The sequence below is a fragment of the Lissotriton vulgaris genome, chromosome 4_1 (genome assembly GCF_964263255.1).
Source record: "Lissotriton vulgaris chromosome 4_1, aLisVul1.2, whole genome shotgun sequence".
NCBI lineage: Eukaryota > Metazoa > Chordata > Amphibia > Caudata > Salamandridae > Lissotriton > Lissotriton vulgaris.
Genome location: NC_141691.1, coordinates 952,785,727 through 952,813,063, shown reverse-complemented (window position 1 = coordinate 952,813,063; position 27,337 = coordinate 952,785,727).

Sequence of the window (27,337 nt, the reverse complement as noted above, 5' to 3'; positions counted from 1 at the left end):
ATACTTGCCATCGAACATCAATAAAACATAAACACTCAAAGAACAAGACAAAATAATGAGGCCCCTTTTGTTAAGGCCGGTACTGGAATTTCAGCAAAGAAAAAATGTTATGAAGCAACTCAGAAACTGAAACATTGCCAAGAATGCAACTGAAGAAAATCAACACTATGCGGGTCGATATCACGTGAGTACTTAGGTTTTCTTTTGATCAGTGGTAAATTGTATACCACTTTATAATAAGAGGTGTTGAAACATAGAGCAGGTTTTCATTGTTGCCAGTATCAATAACTAACATTTTGCACAGCAAATACAAATTATGTCAGTGGCTTTTAACACCAGCAAATTGAGCTGTAGTTGGCACAGTTTTGTTTATTTGATCCACACAACAAAATATTTCCGGAAAATTCACACTGATGAATGAGGCGCCACTGAAGCTGAGGAACTGTTTTAAATAATCAATTCAAGCAACTCTTTTGATCTATTTGTACAGCATGCAATGCGGCCATGTTAGTCCTCATAAAAGATGAAGGGGCATATTAGCAAGGGCTGGCGATAATATTTAGCGTCCGTTTTTGGGCAAAAAGCTGCGATATTATTATCGCTCTATCTACAAGAACAAGGTAGCGCGTGTTTCTTTGCAATAGCGCCTGTTTTTTTGCCGCCTCACCTTGCATCCCTAATGAGATGCAAGGGGGGCGTGCCTCCTGAATCTTCATTGTGAAATATTGCTAACGTGGCTACATGATATTTACAATGCTGCCCCGTCCGGCTTATCGATATTCTTTTCAGCGCTAACTCGCACTTAACGCTGCTTCCAGACGTCTGTAAAAAACATGAGTTATATATGTTTTACATTGGGGGTGGATTATGGTGATACGACCACAGGGTCGTTTCAGCAAGGTTATCGCCGTATTCAGGATATCAATGCTGGTTTTCCAGCTATGTTTTTGCCATTTCCCCCTTTTGCTGGAATTTTATCGCCCTGGAGAAACACGTTGTTAATAATGCGCTAACCAGGCGATAAATTCTAGTGATAGATGGAGATAGATAAAAAAGTGCTAATCGTGCTTTGCGATATTTATCGCCGTCTATTGTTGATATGCCCCAAAATAAGGATATTCATTTTTATGAACGGCAACAATATAATATTAGACATTTTAGCCGCATTCCAATCCCCAGGAAACCATCTTCACCTTCACACTACCAATTCATATTTTGATCTTGTTTTACCCCCACTCTTAGGGAAACCACAGAACAGATATTGACGTCCTCAGTGTGGAATGGGGTGCGCAAGGTGGAAAATCAAAATCAGCCTCTGCATTTCTCCTGGCATAGTTGCTCAGCATCATAAACTCTTCACCGACATAGGGTGATGAACTAGCAGCCAAAAAACAGGAAATTGTGAAAAACTCAAATGGTTATCCCAAGAACAAAAATGACTGCCCGATATCTGACTTTCAAAATCAGAATGAAGAGACAAATGTGTAGCTTAAGACTTAAACATCACCAAAAGCAAAACAGCTAAGTCAATTGGTCTTCCATAAAGGACATAGCACTTAAACGCCCATTCCAAAAATTGTTGACAATTCTTTTCAGATGATGGACAATGGATGAACTGTGCCCCTGTTCTAGTTGACATATTGGTATTGTAAATTATCTATTTCTTTTTTTTAAAATTTATTTTCCACACTTGCAGAGCACAATAGACATTTGACAACATGTAATGTCCATATGTATGTGATTTTTACATAGTATTCATACAATATTTTATCAATTATTTTATCAAGCTGAGCCTTTTCAATAAAATTCATCAAGAAAATATGCAGCACAAAACATAAATACAAATAAGCTACTACAAAAAAATGAATTTGCCTTATCGTTAGAATATCCCCATTTGTGTTTAACTTAACAATTGTAGTTATCATGTTGCATTTTCAGCAAGTATTGGTCTTTATACCTTACATGATTCTTTGGAATTTACAAATTAGTTCACTCAATTGTCCATTTGAGCCAAGAATTGTTCCCAAATCATTAGACCCAATTTCCGTTTCTTTGCCCCTTTTAGTGAATAAAGACTAAACTCCAGGCTTGAAATTCTGTATACCTTGGCCCTCCACATCTCAAATCTTGGAGGTTCCTTGCATAGCCAGTCCCCCGCTATACATAATCGGGCTATAGTCATTGCAACAAATAAAAAATATCTGTGCTTCTATAGGCTTTCCCCCTATTTCTACTGAGTACTCTATCATCAAGTACAGACTTAGGTTGAAAATCATTTGAGACATTTTTGACTGTGAATTATTAAATAACTGGAGTCACTCAGCATGAACAGCACCACATGCCACATGGAGCCACTTTTTTCTGCTGCTTGAGTAGATTTTCCCCTTGAGTAACAGCATTCTCAACATGAACGGTAGAGACCTGCCCCCCTCGCCCGCTTGCTGCAGGACCCATCCTAGAGCTCAATTTTTCTTTCAAGGGCTTGGCAACTTAACTTTGGTGAGCAAACAAGAGAAATAGATCGCCACACGGCGGTTCATGGCATTTTCTGGAACTCTGAGCTCCAGGCAGAGTGCCGAGTTGCAAAACTTTGGGAACTCCACTGGTGGAGGGGAGTTTACTGATGACCCCTAGTTTTTACTGTTGATTTCCCTCACATTAAAACAAACATTGCCTGCAGCAAGCTCAAAGCTTTTGTTTTTTTTGTTTGATCGTATGTCTTTGAAATAAAATGAAAAAGAAAAACTTTGGTTACATCTTCATTAATAGAGGTAAAGCATGTATATCAGGGCCCTAGATTAGTTTCAAAATCATTATTTTGCTTGTACCCCGAAACAGGTCCTAGAATGCTTGTTTCCGGACCAGAGAGCACCTGGCTTAGCAGTTCGGGCTGGACTGGTCTCATGGGGAGCAGGGTCAAGACGGATTTGCATATGGCTTGATACAAACTGGGGTGGAGTGTAAGCAAAAAAGAAATATGGACTTAGGCCCAGATCTCTGTACTGGGGGTGAGTGTTTGACAATATTCAGAATTCCGTCCATAAATTGCTCTTTTTGTGAGCCACCAAGGGTGAAAACAGGATAATTTAGGTTTTGTTGTGATTCACCTTGATTAGGATCATGGTCTCTGTTTGGACAAGGGTGCATACCTCTGCCAAATAGAGACCCGGTTCCTAACAGATATCCATCAATTACTTAATGGAGTCCAATCCAGATCACCAGATCACCCTTGTCTGGCTAGAATCCTTTCTTGGTTTGCCATAATTTTTGCATTAGTAGTTCAAGAGTCAGTAAATTCTTCCTATTCTGCTGCTATGATTCAGAATAAGTGGAAATGAACTGGTGTTCTTCCACTGTTAAAGAAAACATCTAAGGATATTTTGACCCTGAATAATTACCATCCATTTCACTTCATTTTTCGTCCAAAATGCAGAGCAGGGGTGTTAGAAATGGGGGTCTACAGTTTGTAATGATTTGCGCCTTTGTCCAAATAGGGACCTTTCCTTCTAGTCATGATAAAGGGGATACACTCCTAAAATAATCCCTACTCACCCCCTTGATAGCTTGGCATGAGCAGTGATGTTTATCTCAGAGGCAGTGTGTAAAGCAATTGCACATAACCAACAGTAATACAGTGAAAATACTACAAAAGACACCACATCAGTTTAAAAAAATATCCAATAGTTTATATATCCAAAACAAGACCAAAATAATAAAAACAACATACAGTACTTGAAAATATGCACTTTGCAAGAATAACCTTAAAATATAGTTCCTTGAAGTTGGTAGTTCCGTTTGGTGCTACCGCAGTACTGAAAAAAACAGAATCCAACTGTTCCGTCCGACCACGTAAGTCGAGTAGTCAGCAGGCTCGTAAACAGTACCTTTTCGTATGGCAATAATGTTGGTGTGAGTCGGTCATGGCAATCGTCATGGTTGTGATGTGAAGAGAAACGGTGCAGAGTGTGGTGCCCCAAATGTGAGATGCAGGCAGCGGCTCAGTGATGGTCGTCCAGTGGTATTGGTGAGACCAGGTCTGTGGTGCAGAGTGAGGTGGTGCTCATTGCAGTGCTGACAGGTCACAGTGAAAGCGACAGAGCCGGTTGGTGGGAGCTGGCATCGGACGGCCCAGACTGTGGTGTGGGAAAAGACAGTGCATTGTGAGACTTACGAGCGGTTCCCCCAATCCATGGTGCGGTCGCGGGTGTTGAAGTCAGTGGGCAGCGACAATATCAGTGAAACTAGGGCCGCGGAGTGAAAAGAGGCAGTTCAGAGTGTGATGCCCACAGGACACAGTGCAAACGGGGAACAGCCATTTCAACGCAGTTTTTACCACGCATTGCAATTACATTGCATGCGTTACAACGCATGCAATGTTAAAATGCATGGTAAAAACCACGCATACCATTACATCGCATGTGCCTTTACAACGCATGCAATGTAATGGCTAGCCACGTAGTTGTGAGGAAACTGAGGCTGTTTCCTCACAACAACGTGGACCTCTGATGATGCAGGAACTGGGAGCAGAGACGGCGACGCTGGAACCACAAGGAAAGAGGTAAGGCTGATTGTGCTTGGAGTGGGGGTAGTGGTTTATGGTAGGGTAGTGTAGTGTAGGGGTCGGGGTAGTGTGGGTAGCATAGTAGTGTTTTAGGGTTACGGGTAGTGTAGGGGTGGGAGTAGTGTGGGTAGTGTAGTAGTGTTTAAGGGTTAGGGATAGTGTAGGGATGGGAGTAGTGTGGGTAGTGTAGTAGTGTTTTAGGGTTAGGGGGAGTGTAGGGGTGAGAGTAGTGTGGGTAGTGTTGTAGGGTAGTAGTGTTTTAGGGTTATAGGTAGTGTAGGGGTGGGAGTAGTGGGGGTAGTGTTGTAGTGTAGTATAGTTTTAGTGTTAGGGGTAGTGTAGGGGTGGAAGTAGTGTGGGTAGTGTTGTAGTGTAGTACTGTTTTAGGGTTTAGAGTAGCGTGGGTAGTGTTGTAGTGCTTTAGGGTTTAGTGTAGTGTAGGGGTGGGAGTAGTGTGGGTAGTGTAGTAGTGTTTTAGGATAGTGTAGGGGTGGGAGTAGTGTTGTAGTATACTAGTGTTTTAGGGTTTAGGGTAGGGTAGGGGTGGTAGTACTGTGGGTAGTGTTGTAGTGTTTTAGGGTAGTGTAGAGGTGGGAGTAGTGTGGGTAGTGTTGTAGTGTAGTAGTGTTTTAGGGTTTAGGGTAGTGTAGGGGTGGGAGTAGTGTCGGTAGTGTAGTAGTATTTTAGGGTTTAGGGTAGTGTAGGGGTGGGAGTATTGTGGGTAGTGTGTAGTGTCATAGTGTTTTAGGGTTAGGGGTAGTGTAGGGGTGGGAGTAGTGTGGGTAGTGTAGTAGTGTTTTAGGGTTTATGGTAGTGTAGGGGTGGGAGTAGTGTGAGTAGTGTTGTAGTGTAGGAGTGTTTTAGGGTTTAGGGTAGTGTATGGGTGGGAGTAGTGTCGATAGTGTTGTAGTGTAGTAGTATTTTAGGGTAGTGTAGGGTGGGAGTAGTGTGGGTAGTGTTGTGCTGTTGTAGCATTTTAGGGTTTAGGGTAGTGTAGGGGTGGAAGTAGTGTCGACAGTGTAGTCGTGTTTTAGGGATTAGGGTAGTGTAGGTAGTGTTGTAGAGTCATAGTGTTTTACGGTTAGGGGTAGTGTAGGGGTGGGAGTAGTGTTGTAGTATAGTAGTGTTTTAGGGTTTAGGGTAGTGTAGGGGTGGGATTAGTGTGGGTAGTGTTGTAGTGTAGTAGTGTTTTAGAGTAGTGTAGGGGTGGGAGTAGTGTGGGTAGTGTTGTAGTGTTGTATTGTTTTAGGGTTTAGGGTAGTGTAGGGGTGGGAATAGTGATGGTAGTGTAATAGTGCTTTAAGGATTAGGGTAGTGTAGGGGTGGGAGTAGTGTGGGTAGTGTTGTAGTGTTTTAGAGTTAGGGGTAGTTTAGGGGTGGGAGTTGTTTGGGTAGTGTTGTAGTGTAGTAGTGTTTTAGGGTTGGGGTAGTGTATAGGTGGGAGTAGTAAGTGTAGTGTTGTAGTGTTGTAGTGTTTAAGGGTTTAGGGTAGTGTAGGGGTGGGGGTAGTGTTGTAGTATAGTTGTGTTTTAGGGTTAGGGGTAGTGCAGGGGTGGGAGTAGTGTGTTGTGTAGGGTGTAGGGAGTTGTCACTTACCTTGCATACTTTTACCACAAATATAGCTTTACCACGCATCCCTTTGCGTTGTAATTGCATGCATGGTAAAGACATAGTTGTGGTAAAAGTATGCAATGTAATGGTATGCGATGTCATTGACATCGCGTAGTAATACCCTCGTTGTAATGGCACACATGGTATTAGTATGCGATGTAATGACATACATCCATGCAAACAGCCGTTCGGTGGGGGCGGCGGTCGTTATCTTTTGTGAGACCAGGGTTGCGGTGTGAGATGCAGCGGTGCCCTCTGCGGTGTCCTCAGGAAATGGAGCCAGTGATGGAGGTGGTGATGGAGTGAGTTGCTTTTCACCCTCTGTAACAGCTAAAACCATAGTTCCAGAGGTGGTTCCCAGAGGTTGTTAAAGTCTTTGTGGTCCCTGAGACTTCGTGAACAGGAGGCAAGCTCTACTTCAAGCCCTTGGAGATACTCAGCACAAGTTTGAGACATTTCATTCCAGTCCTTTCTCTGCCCAAGGCAGAAGCAGAGACTGCAGGCCAACCCAACAATGCAACAACACAGCAAAGGGGCAGTGCTACTCCTGGCTATGCTTCCAGCTCTTCTTCTTGGCAAGTTCCTTGATTCCAGCAAGTTCTAAATTTCTGGGGTCTGGGCCCCATTATTTATACTACATTTCTCTTTGTTCTCTTTGCTTAGTCCAAACAAGTTTGGTCCTCTCTAACCAAACTTCCTAGCAGGAGGTGGAGACAGCATTGTCCAAGGCAGAACTGGCACATTCAGGTGCAAGGAAATCTCCCAATACTCTAAATCCAGACCAGGTATATTCAGTCCAGACCTGACTCATCCTGGAGAGGCAGGACACACCTCAACGCCACGGTGGCTGTCTGAAGAGAATGCACATCCCCAGCCCCTGTCACTCCTAAAGCCAGACAGTCAATCCACACACCAGCAGAGGCACACAGTATAGCTAAGCGAGAAAATACCTACTTTCTAAAAGTGGTCTTTTCAAATACAGGACATAAAATCATCTTTACTAAAAGTTGTATTTTTACATTCTGAGTTCAGGCATTCTAAACTCCATTTGCCTATCTTGTCCCAATGGGAAGTTATTGTTATAAGATGTACCATTGTTGCCTCTTTGTGTCAAGAGTTTACTGTAATTCTATGAAAAGATTTAGGAGACAAAAAGACACTTGTTGCCATTTAAAATATTGCATATTTATATTAGTATGTGTTCCTAGAGTAGCAGCCGGATTCCTTCCCAGACTTTCCGGAAGGACTCATCTTTGAGTTTCTAATACTTCTCTACCTGAGAGGTTGCTTAGTCTAATTTAATTGATTATCTGCTGATTTAGAACTGAGAATATTTTCATGCAGGACACGCAGAGTCTTAAGACTTAATAATTGATTCTCTCATAAGAACTCTGAGCTGACACCTTATTTTCTCTGTGGTCTAATATATTTTGATTAGGTACTTCCTAGCTGCACTATAACAATATTTACTATTATTTTGACTAACATTCTATTTACCCTACATAGAAATATCAATTATTGGACTATGTTCATTTATAATAATGATGATCAAAAAAAAATTATTGAATAAAATCGATTAACACATGAGACACTGAAAAATAAAACTCTCTAACTCGCACAAAACTAACTTTATTGACTGTTCTAAAGTCATGAAATATTTCTGCATTGTTATACTAATGTAGGAGATCAATGTAGGAGATCACTCATTCACATTTCTCCTTGTCAACGAACAAAGGCTCATACAACCAATGCCAGGGATTGTTTACTGATTATACTCAAAGATTGAGGTATAGAAAACTCTGCCCCGTCATAAGTTTATGTGTGCAAAGATCTTGGCACCTGTAGTGGAGATCTACATGCATTAAATATAGGAGAAATCTCCTGCAGAAGATTTGTAAATTGCTTTTTAAATAGGTAAAGTAACACCACTTTCCAAACTCCAAAAAGTCTTTTGGGAATAGAGACCCCTACCTTCTGTGTAGCAGAAATGCCGCTCTGACGCGGTCCACTCCATGCTTCCGCAAACCTCCCGCTGCTGTGCTTGTACCCGCTCGCTTGGCTCAGCAGAAGAAGCAAATGCCGTATTGGAGAGCACAAGAGGGGAGCAACAAAGGAAGCCCTGGAGAAAGCTGGGGAAGCTCTGAGAAGTTCTATTAGTTGATGCCTTTAACAGCTGTCCAATGTTTTTGGTTTACAGCGTCTTTACTGCTTAGAGGCTATTTCGTGAATTGTTGCATTGAGACAGTCACAATTCCCTATTTAGATCCCACTTAATCTCCGAATCGAAGGCCTGGTTTCAACTGCGGAAGCAAACCCTGGAGGTCCATTATAGGGCTCCACAGGTAGCCGGGGACCTTGAGCTCTCGGACTAGGGGTACAGCCCCTCGGGTTTAATATTTGTCCATATCAGTTCTGCAGAGGCCAGGATCTGAGATCTGAAAACAAGTCCTTGCTTAGGACATCAGACATCGTTGAATCTTTTTGGAACTAGTAAAGCAAGTCCTGTAACTGGTTGGTGGAGGTGGCAGCAAGTTGTGCAGGCTTTTTGTCCTAGGTGTTAGAAGGGATGAGGTACATGCTGGATTGTAGGTCTTGTATTGTGTAATCTGTTACAGATGCAGTCTGAGGGAAAACGCTGCAGAGCTAAGTGAAAGCAAAAGGGGGTATACCCAAAAGAGGGGTTGTGAAGGTGTTGCAGTAAAAAGACACCTGCCCCCGGAGCCCAGTCATAGTTACTTTGCAGGGAGTATTGCCATCAGTCCTTCAGAAGGAAACATGATTATTAGCATACCAGGGGAGGAAGTCTCCAGTGGCAACCCTGTGAGGCCTGCAGAGGAAGCTGGTGTGACACCTTTGGGGCAATCAAGAAAGGACTTCAGAGGGAAGTACTTTGAAAGGAAGTCATTAACCCATGGCCAGCCTTATTGTCACTAAAGTTACTCACTGAAGAAATAGGTGTGAGTGAGGGGAAAGTAAGAGGTGATTCAATTTTGCTGGAATCAATGCCAGACTTGGACCACGCTCTATCGGGAGAGGTGGCTTTTACCTGAACCAAGGTTCTCTTCTTCACCTCACCTCACCTTTCTCCATTTGTGGCTAAATGTTTTGCTGTGGACAGTGGTGGTCTATCCCAGGTGGAGATTGGTTTGAAGGAGGATATGAGTGGGAGAGCGGAAAATAGGTTATTGGGCGATATAGGTTGAAAAGTTAACCCTCTGGTGGAGCCATGCCCTCTTTCCTCCCTCACAGACCTCCTGGTGTTTGATATTTCAGTAACCCTTTACTTATCTATGTTAGAGGTGATGTTCTTAATACAGAAAATATTACAAGCAATGCGAGAAGCACTAATGTAAATGATGGGGTGGCTAAAGCTCAAAAGAGCCAGCTACTGGTGATTGCTGGGGAGTTAAAAAAAATCAATATTTGTATGCCTACCTTAGTTAGACCTATGGCAGGCAAAAGGAACCAGGAAGTATACACATCTGCAAACGTTGGAGTAGTAGTTTCCACAAATGCAGTGAGCTTTCTATCGTTATACATATCAAAACAACCATTGTTGGTAATACAATGTGGGTTTATGGGGGATTCAAAGGCAATAAACCGTGAGTAAGAAGAATTTGCAAGGAAAAAAAGGTCATTGAAAAGAAAGGTGCCAAAAATGGTAAAGGCAGGAAAGAAAGGCCCAAGTGAGGAACCGGAATCGATTTTCGGTTACGCAATAACCGATATGTTATGATTGGCGTGATGTCTCTAAATACTTTAGATTATGTATGCAAACATTAGCATTACTTCACGTTGCAGTATTGTACATTTCAGCTTACATCACTCTCTGTATTTTCACTCAATTGACTTGACCGACGCCATTTTGTGGCCTCGCTGGAAGCCTCACATTAGCAGACCCCATTCATTCCCTGCACCAAAGTCGTCCTCCTGAGAAATAACCCAACTGTTGCAAAACTGCTGTTTCAGCTCGTTAGGCCCGTCAAGGTTGTAGGTAGCAGGAGAAGGACCGATAATCACATTCCGGGAGGAGTGCGGGCGGACTGTCTCGGAGCCGGCAGAAGGGAGTCACCCGTTCGACCTTGCTAAATGTAGGATGAGCGAAACCAGGAGCGCATTGTGTGCCATATATGGGCTTTCCTTTTACTGTACCAGCTTGTACCAATTTGTACTTTTCCATCTTGGGTCATGATGATACAAATGCAACTGTATATATGTGATGTACTGACAGTGTGCCAGCAGTCTTCTTGGCTGACCTCGTGGGGTTAGGTCGCAAGGAGCTCCTCTGGCAGAGTTTGTTTGTCATAATAAATGCTTGGACCTTCTACACTGCCAACTGACTAATTATTGGTAATGGGAATAAGATTGGTTGTCAATATAACTATAATTGGGAGGTGATAGAGAATTTTCGGTACATCAGTTGGCGGCTCCGCCGGGACTCCGCGTTGGGGCTGTCCCTCTGTATTTCAGATGACAATCGGGACATTGAAAGGGGTGCTCCCGATCGGGGGGTTGCAGAATAGACCAGCGAGAATTCGGGGTTTGCTCCACCCTCCCGATCTCGAGGACCTCAGCTGCTAGTGGCCCCACGCCGGAGTCCTTCAGGCGTGACCCGAGAACCAGCCACGTTGGCCTTATCGAGAGTTGGCAGTGAAGAACGTGCAATCCGACCTGTGTGCACCAGGTGAGTGTTTTGTCCCGTTTTATGTTGGATACGTCTACAGATCTGGATTTGGTACTCAGCATTTGGTGACCTTTGGTCACGGAGAAACTCTGAATAGGGGGTCTGACGGGGCAACAGTGGGATTGCACGTGCGGATGCCTCTTGTTTGCTTTGTGTAGAAATACTGGAGATAAGGATTATACGCCTTAGGGGAACTGCGGTTCTCGCTCAGCCGGACTGTTCTCGTTAAAGCCGATGGTTGAGATTGGGTAGCACCCGGACAGATCTGGAGCGGCGCTTGAACAGCGGGCTCAACCAGAATAGTCCGGGAGGTGAACCATGAATACTGTCGGATGGCCTGTAGGTTGGTCTGTGGTTTAAAACCTGTGTAACTATCTCCAGGCAGTCTAAGGACAAGACTGTTGTCGGAAGATGTTCTTTGCAGCTTCGAATATTGGAAAAAGGGTTCTCCATAGGTGGGAGTCAACAGGCTCCACCTTTTGTTTGCAAATATCTGTGTTTTCATTGGTACGTTTTGTGTTTTCATTTTTATGTCAACTTGAAGGCTCATAATGCAACGTGCGAGTGGTTTTGAATGAAGACATGGCCATGTGTATGAGAGAATCGTGATTAATGACACTTGGTTCTGTTATTTTTTTGTAAATAATAACACTTGATTCCTTTCTAGCTCAAGTAGAATAGAGAAAGGGAAATGCCGTGTCTTAGCGAATTATGCTTTGGCTGTATCTCTTCAAAATTCAGATTTATGTTCCCGCCTAATATTTTATTTTCCCATGCACTTTTATTTCACCCGGCAGTGAATGTATCAATGAGAACTACAATGTAATACAACAGTTCGGCTGAGCTTCCTCTCCAAGGGTCAAGAGGTAAGGTTACCAAGAACATCTTCTAGCAAGTCAGGCTTTGGCCGGGTTTCAATGTCATGGATTCTGGACTCTTGAGCTCTTCTGCGCAGTCGCAGGAATGCAAGATGGAGTGTAGCAAAATTACATCGGGCCCAAAGTACAATACATGCAAAGTAGAAAAGAAACAGTTTTAGAACAAGAAATAAATTAATGCACTCTATACCACTTAGCTCTACTCTATTCCCATTACTTTATTTTAACTAAAGCATTAGAGATTATGCAGAACGAACAACTTTAGTAAAAGCAATAGTGCAAGCCTTAGCACGTTACACATAGAGTAGCCATCTTAGTTCTGGCAGAAGCAAGAATTTCCCACCGGGTAGAGAGAATACGTCATGTCACGTGAGTGTGACAGATGCATGCGCAGAAAAGTTCCCGCGTTGCGGTGGGCATTTTTGGTTAATCGAGTTACAGTTAGTAAGAAATACATAGGAAAGCTTCCCCTTGATACTAGACATGTCGTGTTTTGCATTGTTAATGAGACGAAACATGTTTATTAGTATATTACAGTTATTTCGAGAAGTCTGAGTCCAAGCAAGGCGCTTTACGTGCAAAACCTTGCTCCATTAATCCCCTCTTTGATGATATTTTATATCCTCACAATCTACAGAAACAGATGCCAACTTTTCAATATTTACTCATCTCTATTTCTTCAAACACTCTTTTAGGCTTTTCCCCATTATTCATGTGGAAATTTTTCATTCTTTTATATAAGTCCCCATTTAATTCTAGAAGCTCAATTTCACTGAAGTTTCTTTTCTTTCCTTTATTATTTACCTTATATGTCTGCTTATGTTTGCATGATTTGCAACACATTATTGTTCCTAAAATCAGTAGTGCTACTCCCACCATTGGCATCAGTATTTTACCTACAAAACTCTTTCCTACATTAGTGAACCAACTACCTATTGAGGAGAGACCACTAACTAGTCTCTTCCATGCACTGTCAACCTCCAGTGGTTTCAATTCTTCTCTCAAATTAGTAATATTTATTGCGTACCTTTTAATTTCTATGCTTTCGTCTGGAATGTAAGTGCAACAATGTTGATTCTACAGACTCCGCCCTCTATTGCCAATAATATACCAAGAGCAAGTCGATTTTGTAAAACCCTTTATCTTACCGCAACTAATTCGGTATTGATCATCAAAAATCCACTAGCAGTGTCAGTCGATAAGCGGTCCACCACTGTTGACAATTTGCAAATTTTTTGAGTGTTCAGAACTACTCCCACTGAAGGTATTATTGCACTTAATATGTCACCTACAATTTCAGCAAATGATGCTCTTTTACTACGCGTTAGTCCATTAGTTTCTTCATTGCTTCCAGTGATTTTCTCCACATGGTACACCTTTGGGAATACTATACCAAAATAGCAACTCCCATACCAATGATCAGGCAATTTAAAACAAGCTTTGTTTCCACAAATGTAATAAATTCCAGGAACTACTGGTTCAGTTCCGTCTTTGAAACCCCAACCCCCAATGACTTTGAAATTGTGTTCACATTCACTGGAACCAATGAATATATTGTTATAATAATCTGTTTTCTCCATATGGAGACAGTATTTCCCTTTCTTTTCGAAATCCAGCAACATAGCAGCTTGAGTCTTGCCATTAGAGGTAAACTCTTTATTTTCAGCCCATTTAGGAATCTTTTGTTTATGATCAGTGGCTTTTCTATGGAAATCCTGTCTCCTTTTCTCGACTAAATCTAAAAACATCTTTTCTTTCTCTTGTAATATACATGTTAGATTTTCTTTATGAGACTTGGCTACATCTATTGATCCAACTGTTAGAAAATAATCTCCCATAAAGTGTGTAGTGTCTCTAGTACTGGAAATGCGATTTAAATCTCTACGTAAAGGAACCTCAGAAAAGACTATATCAAGATTAGAATAATAATATTGTGATCTTCCAGTTCTATAAAACAGACTAGCTAAAATACTACATGAAATACCATAGGTCAGAGGTAAATGACGGTAAGTGACCCCTTTAACTACTGATGTGGGCAACTTCATGCACACGTAGCAGTCACTGATTTCCATATCTTGTACATAATGTACTAACAGGTTAGCAAATAAATTTAAATGAGTTCTATTTCTAGCTCTTCTATAATGTAAGTCTCCCTCATCTGGTGCTTCTAAATCTACTCCAGGTTGCTTAAGACTAACTGCTTTCTCATGTATATGTGTATCTATTGTCTTAGGTGAATCTACCTGCTCAGGTATACGAGTGGTATTCTGCATTTCTTTGCTCATTTGGTAAGGTATAGCTAATGTTAATCCAAACCATATTATATTTACTATTACTATACTACATGTACATATTCTACAGCATGTCTTTAAACAATTTCTTTTTGGTCTTCCATTAACGTTATAATCAGCCATTTCTGATTAAGGAGATTTTATCCCCTCTTTGTAACTTTTCCACAGACTTTAACCTGTGTTTCTTTCTCAAGTGGGTCTCACTTCTTCATCAGTCTGATCAACAATCAGTTCGTCATCACTCAATTCTAGATTTTTGAAATATTCGAGTATGACATTAGTCCACTCAGGTCCTTTAAATTTGTTATTCAGTCTTTTCAAACTTGGACTTCTCCTTTTGGGTTGCTCTGTGGACGGTCCAGCTTGGCTTGATATTTTGTTTACTTGCTCAGGTTCTTCATTTATTGTTTTAAGGCAAAATTTAAGTCTTTTCACAAATCTAGGCCACATTTCCTTTCCTGAGCCTTTCAGCTGGCACTGTGCTTTGACTTTCTTGAAATGCTGTTTTATTTTCGTTCAGGTGTTATGTTATGTTATGTTATGTTAGTGCTATTTGTATTGCGCACGGCTGCTCCAGCGAAGGAGAGTCCCGGCGCACCGACAAGGTGGCGAACACAACACAACAGGGAAACAGAAAATATTATTAAAAATGGGGGAGTGAAGGATTAAACATAGCTCAGAAAATAAATGGGTTTTAGCGGCCTTGCGGAAGGAAAGCAGGTCACCAAGGGTCCGGAGTTTCAAGGGGAGAGCGTTCCAAAGTGCGGCTGCCCGCACCTTAAAAGAGCGACCCCCCACCCGACTGAGTTTGAACCGAGGGGCTACCGCTAATTCTTGGTCCAGCGAGCGCAAAGTGCGGCACGGGATATAAGGGTACAAAAGTTGGCGCAGTAAGGGAGGCGATAGGCCCTTCAGAATCTTGAAGGAAAGGCACAGAACTTTAAAGTGGATCCGCTGCCTAACGGGTAACCAATGCAAGGCTCGCAAAGATGGACCGGCCGAGCAGAACCTAGGAAGACCTACGATTGCTCTGGCCGCTGCGTTCTGCACTCTTTGAAGTCGGGTTAGCTCGGCCTGGTTTAATCCTATAAAAAGGGAGCTGGCATAGTCCAGCCGAGCCAAAACCGTTGCTTGCACCACCAATTGACGAGTTGCGGCATCAAAATATTTAAGGGCAGGGCGCAGATTGCGCAAGATGCCGAAGCAGCACGCCGCCGTCCTTTTGGTGTGGCCAACAAAGTTGAGGGAAGGGTCCAGCCAAACACCAAGATTTTTGATCTCCGCAACCGGAGTGGGGGTCGGCCCCAACTCAGAGGGCCACCAAGTATCTCCCCATAGGTCCATCCACTTCCCAAAGATCATCACCTCCGTTTTTTTGGCGTTTAGTTGGAGACAGTTGGACGTCATCCAACCAGCCACCGCCCTGAGTCCTTCTCTGAATCTTGGGGCAGCCACCCCAGAGTCCCCGCTGATCGTGACCGCTAGCTGGGTGTCATCTGCGTACGACACCATGGTCATACCACAGAGCTTCACAACCTCAGCCAGCGGCCTCACGTAGATGTTAAACAACGTGGGGCTCAGCGAGGAACCCTGCGGGACCCCGAGAGACAGAGGATGACATTTGGACTGATAGGGCGGGGACGCCACACAGAAGGAACGATCCCTGAGAAACGAACGAAACCACTGGTGTGCAGTGCCGATCACCCCTATCTCCTCAAGACGCTGCAGGAGAATATCATGGGAGACCGTGTCAAAGGCGGCGCTTAGGTCTAACAAAACAAGCGCCACCGTTTGACCTGCATCCAGAACTACCCGCAGGTGCTCGACCATAGATAGCAGTGCTGTCTCCGTACTGTGGCCGGCCCGAAAACCATTCTGGGTGTCGTCCAGAATGTTGGCACGCGACAGATGATCAGTGAGGGCGGAATTTAACATGCGCCTCTGCGAGTTTGGCTGGCCACGGGAGAAGCGAAATCGGGCGGTAGTTCTCCGATTTTGTAGGGTCGAGAGATGGTTTTTTCAAAATGGGCATTACTACCGCATGCTTCCATTTCAAAGGCACCTGGCCAGATGATAGCGACGTGTTGATTAAGTCGCAAACCGGGCGAGCAAAAGTCTGGTCTCTGAACATTGGTGGCTTGAGCGGGTCGACCGGCGACCCAGACTTAACTTGGAGAGCCAGGGCCGTGTAAGACTCCAAAGAGAGATAGAGGAGAGAGTCTAGCACCACCTGATCCGGCAGGATGGGTGGCCCCATACTGGTTTGTACAGTGGAGGGGGGGAAGGCCCTGTATATGGTCTGGACTTTCTCCAGGAAGAAAGCCGCCAGCGCTTCACAATGAGTATTGGAGCTGATGGAGTTACCGGCAGGCTTCCTTGCCACAAGGTCTTTAAGGGCCTTAAAGATGGTTTTAACAGGGTTCCCACTACTGCGAAACTCCAGAGCGTAGTATGCAGCCCGGGTTCTACAAACCGCGCGGTGATAAGACTTAACCGCAGCCATATACAGGGTTTTTTTGCTGCTGTCATACCTCTGCCTCCAGTCTCTCTCTGCACGTCTGCAGACACTTTTCAGAGCCCTCAGATTGCCATCATACCAGGGGCTAGGGGCGCGGGAGCCACACTTACTGGAAACCATCGGGATAAGGGAGTCGAGGGCCCTGGTTACCCATCCGCAGAAATGGTCATAACCAGACTCCACGTTCTCCACTGCACCCAGTGGATCATCAGTGAGAAGGCGATGGAGATCTTCCGCCTTAAGTTTGCTCCAGCGCCGTCTGGGCATGGCTCGCAGTGGTGCCTTAAGTGGGGCTTCTTCAAGAGGACAGTAAATAGTCACTAGCGAGTGGTCTGACCAGGTCAGGGGGAGGGGGGGCTACTGTAGCCCCTTCTAAGTTAGAAAAAAAGGGGTCCAGAATGTGGCCACCACTATGAGTGGGGTCCGAGACCAGCTGGAACAGTTGAAGGGCCTCAAGGTCCGCCACCATCCCTCCCACAGAAGAAAGACACAGAGTGTCAAAATGGAGATTCAAGTCACCAATGATAGAAAAATTGGCAGACCCTACTGCTAGTGAACTAACTGCCTCAGGAAGAGCCTCCCGAAATGCCACTGAACTACCAGGGGGGCGATAAATCAGCAATCCTGACAAGGTAAAATGCGAAGTAACTGCAACCTTGAACAGGGCGCTTTCGCAGCCCGTGATGTTCTGCACTTTCCAGGCGCAAGGATAAAACGATTTAACTGCAAGAGCGACTCCGCCCCCTCTCGAAGAGCGGTTGAGCGTGTGGATGGATTACTCAGCGGGGAGCGCCAGATTCAGTACAGTAGAATCGGTGTCCTGCAGCCATGTCTCTGTCAGACAAAAGATGTCAGGGGGGTCATTGTCCATAAGATCAGCAATATTCTGATAATGCTTAACCGCCGATCTTACGTTCAAATTCCAGATGGTGAGATGTCGCGAAGAGACCTTACTGCTTATGGCAGGCTGCACTATACAAGACCCCAAGCAAGAAGGAGCTTCGAGTAGCCAGCCGCCACAAGCACAGCGATGGGGGCCACACAAAGGGCCAACGCGGACTTCGGCGCAGGGATGCAAACAGGTGTTAATCGCCAGAAGACTTTCCCTGGTATACATAAGCATAGTTAGAGATGCACCTGATGTAAATATCGCCGCGAAACCAGCGCAACCGAGCGCGGACGGGCGCAGACGGGCAGGACTCTGGCACGACTCCGGCCACGCGAGGTCGCGCCCGCTGCGCGATCCCTCTGCGCTAGGGGAGGAGCATTAAATAGGTGTTCCCAGGCGGCACATGCGCACTCAAGCGCTATCAGATGGAAACGCCTCACTCCACTCACCCCACTCCAAGATGCCCGCCAAAAACGAGCAGGGCACCCACCCCAGGACCAGACCCGCCCAAATGGCGGTGAAGGGGCACAATTTATGGTGCAGGTAAGGGGCAATTTTAAAAAGGGTCAAAATGACCAAAACCAACAAATTATAAACAACGTTTTTAAAACAGCAGTTTTACTGCAAAAACGCGCGAAGCGCTTTTGCAGCAGCAGCTACCTTGCCAGGGCTGAGAACGGGAGGGACTCGCCTTAAATAGGTGTGGCACTACTTGTTCTCTGTCAACTTCTGAATTCCTCTCTATCTGACTTGGTCCAGGTCTTATTTTTGTTTCTTCTGCCTGGATACTAATCTGGCCTTGTTCAGGAGTGTGCTGTACTTGACTTTGATTTTGACTTAGTTCGCCTTCTTCTTCTTGAACACGTTTTTCTACCCCTATCTGATCCTGCTCAGGTCTTTGGATTTCTTGATTGTCTTCTGCCTGAGCTTTCACCCTAGTACATATCTTTTCTCCTCGGACTCTGGAGTACTGGCTGGATTTTCAAATGTCTGAGTAAACCAACCTTTCCCTGTCTGGTCCTCCTCAGAATCACTTTTAACGTGGATTTCTATGATCTGAGTACCTTCTTCTGTTCCTGATTCATCCTCACTATCATTCTGGCTATCTAGATAGGTTAGACTTCTGGTTCTCACAAAGTCTGCAGGTATGTTGACTACTGGAATCCATTCATCCTGACTGGTGCGTGGTTGTTCCTGATCAACTACTTCGAGATCAACTTCTTGAGACCCCTCAGCTGCACAACCTTTAGCTCATATGTCATCAGGTTCAGTCACCCTTTTGATGTGACTCGCATGGATTCAGTTTGGAATTCCCCTGCACTTTACAGCTGTAGTAGTAACCAATATTACTTGATGTGGCTCTCCCCAACTTGGTGCTAGGCAAGATTCTCGAGTATGTGCTTTTATTACTACCCAGTCACCAGGATTCTAGTCATGTGCTGGACTTGATTGTCTGCAAAAAACACAGTTGATGGACAGAATGCAGAACAATGTCTTACATTCACCCCAGTACAAAGATCTGGGCCTAAATCCATGGTTTTTTTGCACTCCACACCACCCTAGGTCAGACAATGGCTATATGCAAATCAGCCTTGACCCTGTGCCTCATGGGAACAGTCCAGCACGAACTACCAAGCCATGTCTTTCCTAGACCGGAATCAAGCATCCAAGGACCAGTTTCTGGCTATCAGCCTTCTTCAGCCTAGATAGCTTGACTCCAGTGATGTGGAGAGCCTGGGGCTCACGTCTGAGCATACCCAGCCCACTCGAGGGTGAAAATTGCAAAAAACACAGTTGATAGACAGAATGCAGAACAATGTCTTACATTCACCCCAGTACAAAGATCTGGGCCTAAATCCATCGTTTTTTTGCACTCCACACCACCCTAGGTCAGACAATGGCTATATGCAAATCAGCCTTGACCCTGTGCCTCATGGGAACAGTCCGGCCCGAACTAGCAAGCCATGTCTTTCCTAGACCGGAATCAAGCATCCAAGGACCGGTTTCTGGCTATCAGCCTTTTCAGCCTGGATAGCTTGACTCCAGTGATGTGGAGAGCCTGGGGCTCAAGTCTGAGCATACCCAGCCCACTCGGGGTGAAAATAGCAAAAAACACAGTTGATGGACAGAATGCAGAACAATGTCTTACATTCACCCCAGTACAAAGATATGGGCCTAAATCCATCGTTTTTTTGCACTCCACACCACCCTAGGTCAGACAATGGCTATATGCAAATCAGCTTTGACCCTGTGCCTCATGGGAACCGTCCAGCCCGAACTACCAAACCATGTCTTTCCTAGACCGGAATCAAGCATCCAAGGACCGGTTTCTGGCTATCAGCCTTCTTCAGCCTGGATAGCTTGACTCCAGTGATGTGGAGAGCCTGGGAGCTCACGTCTGAGAATACCCAGCCCACTCGGGGTGAAAATTGCAAAAAACACAGTTGATGGACAGAATGCAGAACAATGTCTTACATTCACCCCAGAACAAAGATCTGGGCCTAATGCATCGTTTTTTGCACTCCACACCACCCTAGGTCAGGCAATGGCTATATGCAAATCAGCCTTGACCCTGTGCTTCAAGGGAACAGTCCAGCCCGAACTACCAAGCCATGTCTTTCCTAGACCGGAATCAAGCATCCAAGGACCGGTTTCTGTCTATCAGCCTTCTTCAGCCTGGATAGCTTGACTCCAGTGATGTGGAGAGCCTGGGGCTCATGTCTGAGCATCCCCAGCCCACTCGGGGTGAAAATTGCAAAAAACACAGTTGATGGACAGAATGCAGAACAATGTCTTATATACACCCCAGTACAAAGATCTGGGCCTAAATCCATTGTTTTTTTGCACTCCACACCATCCTAGGTCAGACAATGGCTATATGCCGACCCCACCGACCTCAAGAACTACCGCCCCATCTCGCTGCTCCCGTTTCCTGCAAAAGTCATTGAGAAGACTGTCAACAAGCAGCTTACCGCCTTCCTTGAGGCGAACGGATCCCTCGACCACTCGCAGTCTGGCTTCCGGGCCAACCACAGCACAGAGACCGCCCTGATCGCAGCCCCCGACGACATTCGAGCCCTGCTCGACAACGGAGAAACAGCGGCCCTCATCCTCCTAGACCTCTCCGCGGCCTTCGACACTGTCTGCCACCGTACCCTAGTGCAGCACCTCAGCAACGTCGGAATCCAGGAGAAGGCACTGGAATGGATCATCTCGTTCCTCGCCGGAAGGACACAGAGAGTCCGCCTCCCCTTGTTCAGATCATAAGCCACCGAAGTCATCTGCGGCGTTCCTCAAGGCTCCTCGCTCAGCCAAACCCTCTTCAACGTCTACATGAGCCCCCTCGCAGCCATCGCACGCCAACACAACCTCAACATCATCTTCTATGCCGACGACACCAAGCTGATCCTCTCCCTCACCAACGACCCCGCCACCGCCAGAGCCAACCTACACGAAGGGATGACAGACGTAGCCAAGTAGATTATGAACAGCCGCCTGAAACTGAACTCGGACAAGACGGAAGTCCTCATCCTGGGATCTTCGCCCTCCTCCTGGGACGACTCCTGGTGGCCCCCCGCCCTGGGCAGCGCACCTAAACCAACAGACTACGCACGCAACCTGGGGTTCATCCTGGACTCCTCCCTCTCCATGACCAGACAAGTCAATGCCGTCTCCTCGTCGTGCTTCAACATCGTGCGCATGCTACGTAAGATCTTCCGTTGGATCCCCACCGAGACCAGGAAGACGGTCACCCAGGCCCTCCTCACCAGCCATCTGGACTACGGCAACTCCCTCTACGCCGGAACCACCGCCAAACTCCAGAAGAGACTCCAGCGGATCCAGAACACCTCAGCACGACTCATCCTGGACATCCCCCGTCGCAGCCACATCTCCGGACACCTGAGAGATCTGCACTGGCTCCCGGTCAACAAGAGAATCACCTTCCGTCTCCTCGCCCACGCACACAAAGCCCTACACAACTAAGGCCCAGAATACCTCAACAGCCGCCTCAACTTCTACGCTCCCACACGCCTGCTTCGATCGACCGACCACGCCCTCGCCACCCTCCCCCGCATCCGAAGAGCCACCACAGGAGGAAGGTCCTTCTCCTACCTGGCCGCCAAGACTTGGAACTCCCTTCCGACCCACCTCCGCCTGACCCAGGACCACCTTGCTTTCAGGAAGCAGCTCAAGACCTGGCTGTTCGAGCAGTAGTGGACCCCCCTCCCCTAGCGCCTTGAGACCCTCCGGGTGAGTAGTGCGCTATATAAATGCTTTGATTGATTGATTGATATCCAAATCAGCCTTGACCCTGTGCCTCATGGGAACAGTCCGGCCCGAACTACCAAGCCATGTCTTTCCTAGACCGGAATCAAGCATCCAAGGACCGGTTTCTGGCTATCAGCCTTCTTCAGCCTGGATAGCTTGACTCCAGTGATGTGGAGAGCCGGGGGCTCACGTCTGAGCATACCCAGCCCACTCGGGTGAAAATTGCAAAAAACACAGTTGATGGACAGAATGCAGAACATTGTCTTACATTCACCCCAGTACAAAGATCTGGGCCTAAATCCATCGTTTTTTTGCACTCCACACCACCCTAGGTCAGACAATGGCTATATGCAAATCAGCCTTGACCCTGTGCCTCATGGGAACAGTCCAGCCCGAACTACAAAGCCATGTCTTTTCTAGACCGGAATCAAGCATCCAAGGACCGTTTTCTGGCTATCAGCCTTCTTCAGCCTGGATAGCTTGACTCCAGTGATGTGGAGAGCCTGGGGCGCACGTCTGAGCATACCCAGCCCACTCGGGGTGAAAATTGCAAAAACACAGTTGATGGACAGAATGCAGAACAATGTCTTACATTCACCCCAGTACAAAGATCTGGGCCTAAATCCATTGTTTTTTTTCACTCCACACCACCCTAGGTCAGACAATGGCTATATGCAAATCAGCCTTGACCCTGTGCCTCATGGGAACAGTCCAGCCCGAACTACCAAGCCATGTCTTTCCTAGACCGTAATCAAGCATCCAAGGAAAGGTTTATGGCTATCAGCCTTTTTCAGCCTGGATACCTTGACTCCAGTGATGTGGAGAGCCTGGGGCTCACGTCTGAGCATACCCAGCCCACTCGGGGTGAAATTTGCAAAAAACACAGTTAATGGACAGAATGAAGAACAATGTCTTACATTCACCTCAGTACAAAGATCTGGGCCTAAATCCATCTTTTTTTGCACTCCACACCACCCTAGGTCGGACAATGGCTATATGCAAATCAGCCTTGACCTTGTGCCTCATGGGAACAGTCCAGCCCGAACTACCAAGCCATGTCTTTCCTAGACCGGAATCAAGCATCCAAGGACCGGTTTCTGGCTATCAGCCTTCTTCAGCCTGGATAGCTTGACTTCAGTGATGTGGAGAGCCTGGGGCTCACGTCTGAGCATACCCAGCCCACTCGGGATGAAAATTGCAAAAAACACAGTTGATGGACAGAATGCAGAACAATGTCTTACATTCACCCCAGTACAAAGATCTGGGCCTAAATCCATCGTTTTTATGCACTCCACACCACCCTAGGTCAGACAATGGCTATATGCAAATCAGCCTTAACCCTGTGCCTCATGGGAACAGTCCAGCCCGAACTACCAAGCCATGTCTTTCCTAGACCGGAATCAAGCATCCAAGGACCGGTTTCTGGCTATCAGCCTTCTTCAGCCTGGATAGCTTGACTCCAGTGATGTGGAGAGCCTGGGGCTCACGTCTGAGCATACCCAGCCCACTCTGTGAAAAGTGCAAAAAACACAGTTGATGGACAGAATGCAGAACAATGTCTTACATTCACCCCAGTACAAAGATCTGGGCCTAAATCCATCGTTTTTTTGCACGCCACACCACCCTAGGTCAGACAATGGCTATATGCTTGATTGTCTGGCAATAGCGTCTTCCCCAACCTGGTGAGAGATAGAACGCAGTTCTTTGCAGTACTCGAGCACTAAATCATCAGATATATTTATCAGCTTGTGTCCTGGTACCCATGCCTGCCTCGTTGCTCTTCCCATGAGTATTTCATGGGGACTCAAGCCTGTGTTTCTGTCCGGAATGCTCTGAGTCCTATCAGAACAAGAGGTAAAGCATCAGACCTATCCAATCGGAGGATTCATACATCTTTCCCAATCATGACTTGATTGTGCCATTCAGTTGTTCTACCACTCCAGAAGCCTCTGGACAGTATGCACACTGCAGCTTTTGCTCAATTTGAAATGCTTCACAGATCAGACGTATTATTCCATTATTGAAATGAGACCCTCGGTCTGATTCAATTGTTACTGGAAATCCAAAACGTGGTATGAGTTCCCTCAGTAATAGCTTACCTACAGTGAATCTATCATTCCTCCGCGTAGGGTAGGCTTCCACCCATTTTGAAAATAGACAGACAATGACAAAGGCGTACTTCAGTCCTCGGCAAGGGGGTAATTGAATGAAATCAATCTGGAGTCGTAGAAAGGGACCTTCTGCCTTTCCAATTTTTCCTGGCAACACAACAGTTCTCTTTCCAGGATTCATTTCTTGGCTTGGTATATACCTCTGGCAAAGACTCTCAGCTACATTCCTGAATCTCGCATGGAACCAACTCTGTCTGAACTGTCTAATCATCGCGTCTCTACCTATATGTGAGCTTCCATGATACATCCTAGCCATAGGAGCAAGCATACAATCTGGTAACACAGGTCTCCCATCAAGGTAAACAATAACACCATCCTCAGCCCTTCTATGACATCCTATTTTATCCCACTCTTCCTTTTTATTAATTTCCGCCTCATTTTGCAAATCTCTCACTTCTTCCCATGTTTTCATTCTTTCAAGCAACATAAGTTGGCAGCCGTTTCCACGTGCATCGATTTTCTTATTTATGGCCATCTTATGTTTGGCACAATGCTGGGCTAGTTGGTCAGCATATCGGTTACCTGCTTGCCACCAACAGTTCGTCTATATATTGGACCAGGACAGACTGTCCGGGCAAGACCAGAGATTCAAGACATTTTTTCAATATCTGATAGAAAATCGATAGACTCTCTGTGCACCCCTGAGGTACATGGTTCCAAACGTAGACATGGTTGTCAAATTTGAACGAGAAAAGATATTTGCTATCTGGATGTAATGGTATGGAGAAAAATGCATGGCATAGATCTATTACCGTGAACCATCCTGCTCCCCACGGTATCTGATACAGAATGCCAATTATCGATGAATTACCCGGACTACTCATTATTTCCTGTAAAATGCCTTGTTCAACCAAACGCTTTCTTTCTGCTGCAACACCTGCTTTTATTTCTGGACTCATTTTGTATTGTCCAATATTTGGGTAAACTAAACTGCACCTTTTTTCACTGTCACTTTTACCGGGTCAACATTTGCCATTAATCCTACATCTTTCCCAGTGAAATCCCACACTTCAGGATTCACTGTATGCTGTAATTCTTTTGGGAGGTCTTCCACTAGCATATTTTTAATTTCTGTTTCTTGTTTGGCCAACATCAATGTATAAATTCCATCTTCATCTGGAGTTTGAATTTCAACACCACCTGGGGGGCAAAAGATTTTGCAATTCATTTTGCACTGCAAGCCCCTTCCTAATAGGTTCACTGGACTGGAGTCGCACACCACAAATTTGTGCATTTCTTTAAAATTACCTATTCTGATTTCCATGGGTTCTGTAATGGTGGTACTAATTTATTAGAAACGCCCACTACTTGGATCGCTTCTCCCGAGAGGGGTAGGTTTGGAACGTCTGCTGTTCTCACAGTAGAACGGGTAGCACCAGTATCCAACAAAAAGGTAACATCATTTCCTTCAACTTTTCCCTCAAAGTATAGACCTGACTGATCTACCCGCAAGGATGCGCCAAGTACGCACTCCTCGTCCTCCCCTCTCAGACACCGTCAGTAACTATCTTCCTAAAAAAATGTGTCACTCAAAAGAAATTGTGATGTCACTTCGTCTTTCCTTCCACTTACCTCCCAATTTGTGGTATCCACCTTGTAATTTGCTTGGCTCCCAGAATCTGGAAGAGTTGCAAGTGGCAACTGTTTCTGTATTACCTTACCTGCTGTTGTTGCTTTCTTGACACCTCATTCTGCGTCCTTGGATTCAAATTATCATTTTGTATTGGGTTACTCAATACAGCTTTACACTTGTTCCTCAAATGCCCCAATTTTCTGCACCCATGACAAGGAAATTTCTTCTTGGCCTCCTCTCTGTTCATTCTACCTCTTGGTTTACCCCCATTTCCATCTCCTTCGTTCTGATTATTTTTAAATTGATTTAACTGAAGTTCTGGTTGTTCTGCTAATTTTACTTGGGCCCACATTACCTTTTCTTCTAAATTTTTTCGTTTATTGTCAATTTCATCCCCACAATATTTTGCATACTTAAGTATCTCATCTATCGGCTTGGCCTGCCTGTAGGAAGGTGGATATCTGACTATGGTTACCCAAAAACTTTTTGCCTGGTGTTTAGCTGGTTTTTGACTTAGTTGGCCTGGGATCCTGCTATTCAGGGCCCCAGGCTGATTGCTCTCTCCTTAAAATGGACTCCATGCACCTTAGGTGCATAACACAATTGGAACTGGTTCACCTTATTGGCCCCTGTAACAGTGTACCCTAGGTACCCAGGGCATAGGTGTTTCCAAGGCCTACCAGGGGCTGCAGCATGTATTGTGCCACCCCTGGCCTGGCCTCCATATTTGACACAACTGGCTGATCACTCAGCTGGGGTAAGTTGGTGTAATTACCTCTTGCTTAGGTGTAGTATCCCTATACCTAACCTAAACTGGACACATATGTTCCTATCAGCCACTCCTATGGAAGGCCTCATCAATCCTGGAGGCAGAGTGCTTGGAAATATGTGAGATGGTGCTCTAGCATGAGCTGAGCCTGTCTGCAGCTGTCAGGAACAACTCCCTTAGCTGTTCCGGGATATTGCCATACCATATACTCTTAAGTGCATTATAATCCTCGCGGTTATTTGCTAACTTTGGTTTGGCTTTATCAAAACATGTCGAGTAAGGTGTCATACATTTTGGAATACTATCCGACGGGGATAGCATTCCACCCTCCTAGAGGGACACGACATGTGTGTAGCCTTAACCCCGGTTAAAGTTAACCAGAGCCTCAGCATCACAAAATGGATGCTGCCACCACAGACACAAGTCTGACCTCCTGCTGCTGGGAGTCCTTCCAGCAAGGGAGGCTTGGACAAAGGGTTTCCTGCCTTGGGAGGTGCGAGCACCACCCCAGACAGGGTTTTGTGTATTGGGTAGGACAGGGCTTAATAGATTGAGACATGCCCGGGGCACACAAGGTGTCCCCGTGCATAAGCCAGTCCAAGCCGGTCCTGGGACTTTCCAGACCCAGGCCTGGCGAGGAGCTGGACAAAGGAAAGGGGGTGTAACCGCCCCCCTTCCTGGTCCCACCCAGAGGAGGGACCTAGTAGGTGATCCACCCCTCAGATTGGGAATAAGAGTGGGAGCAGTGCCATTGCACAGCAGATCATCCTGAATCAACTTTACACGAAGAAGATGACTGGACTTCGACATTCTGCTGCATAGAAGACTGAAGAGAATCTCCTCTCCACATGTCACCGCATCTTGAGGGGCAAAGCACCTCTCCCGCTCCAGAGCCTAGTATCCCACTATGAGCCCACACGCAGTCTACGGTCTTCCCAGACTGGGCTGTTAAAAGTCCCTAGAGTATCTAAAGTTCGTATGGGAGGCAGATCTTTTAGATACCTTGCTCCCAAGCGCTGGAATGTTCTCCCGTTGGAACTGCGACTTGAACCCTCCGAAGTCCTGTTCAGAAAAAAACTTAAAACTCATCTTTTCAGCAGATAGCCTTTTGTGGGAGGTGGGG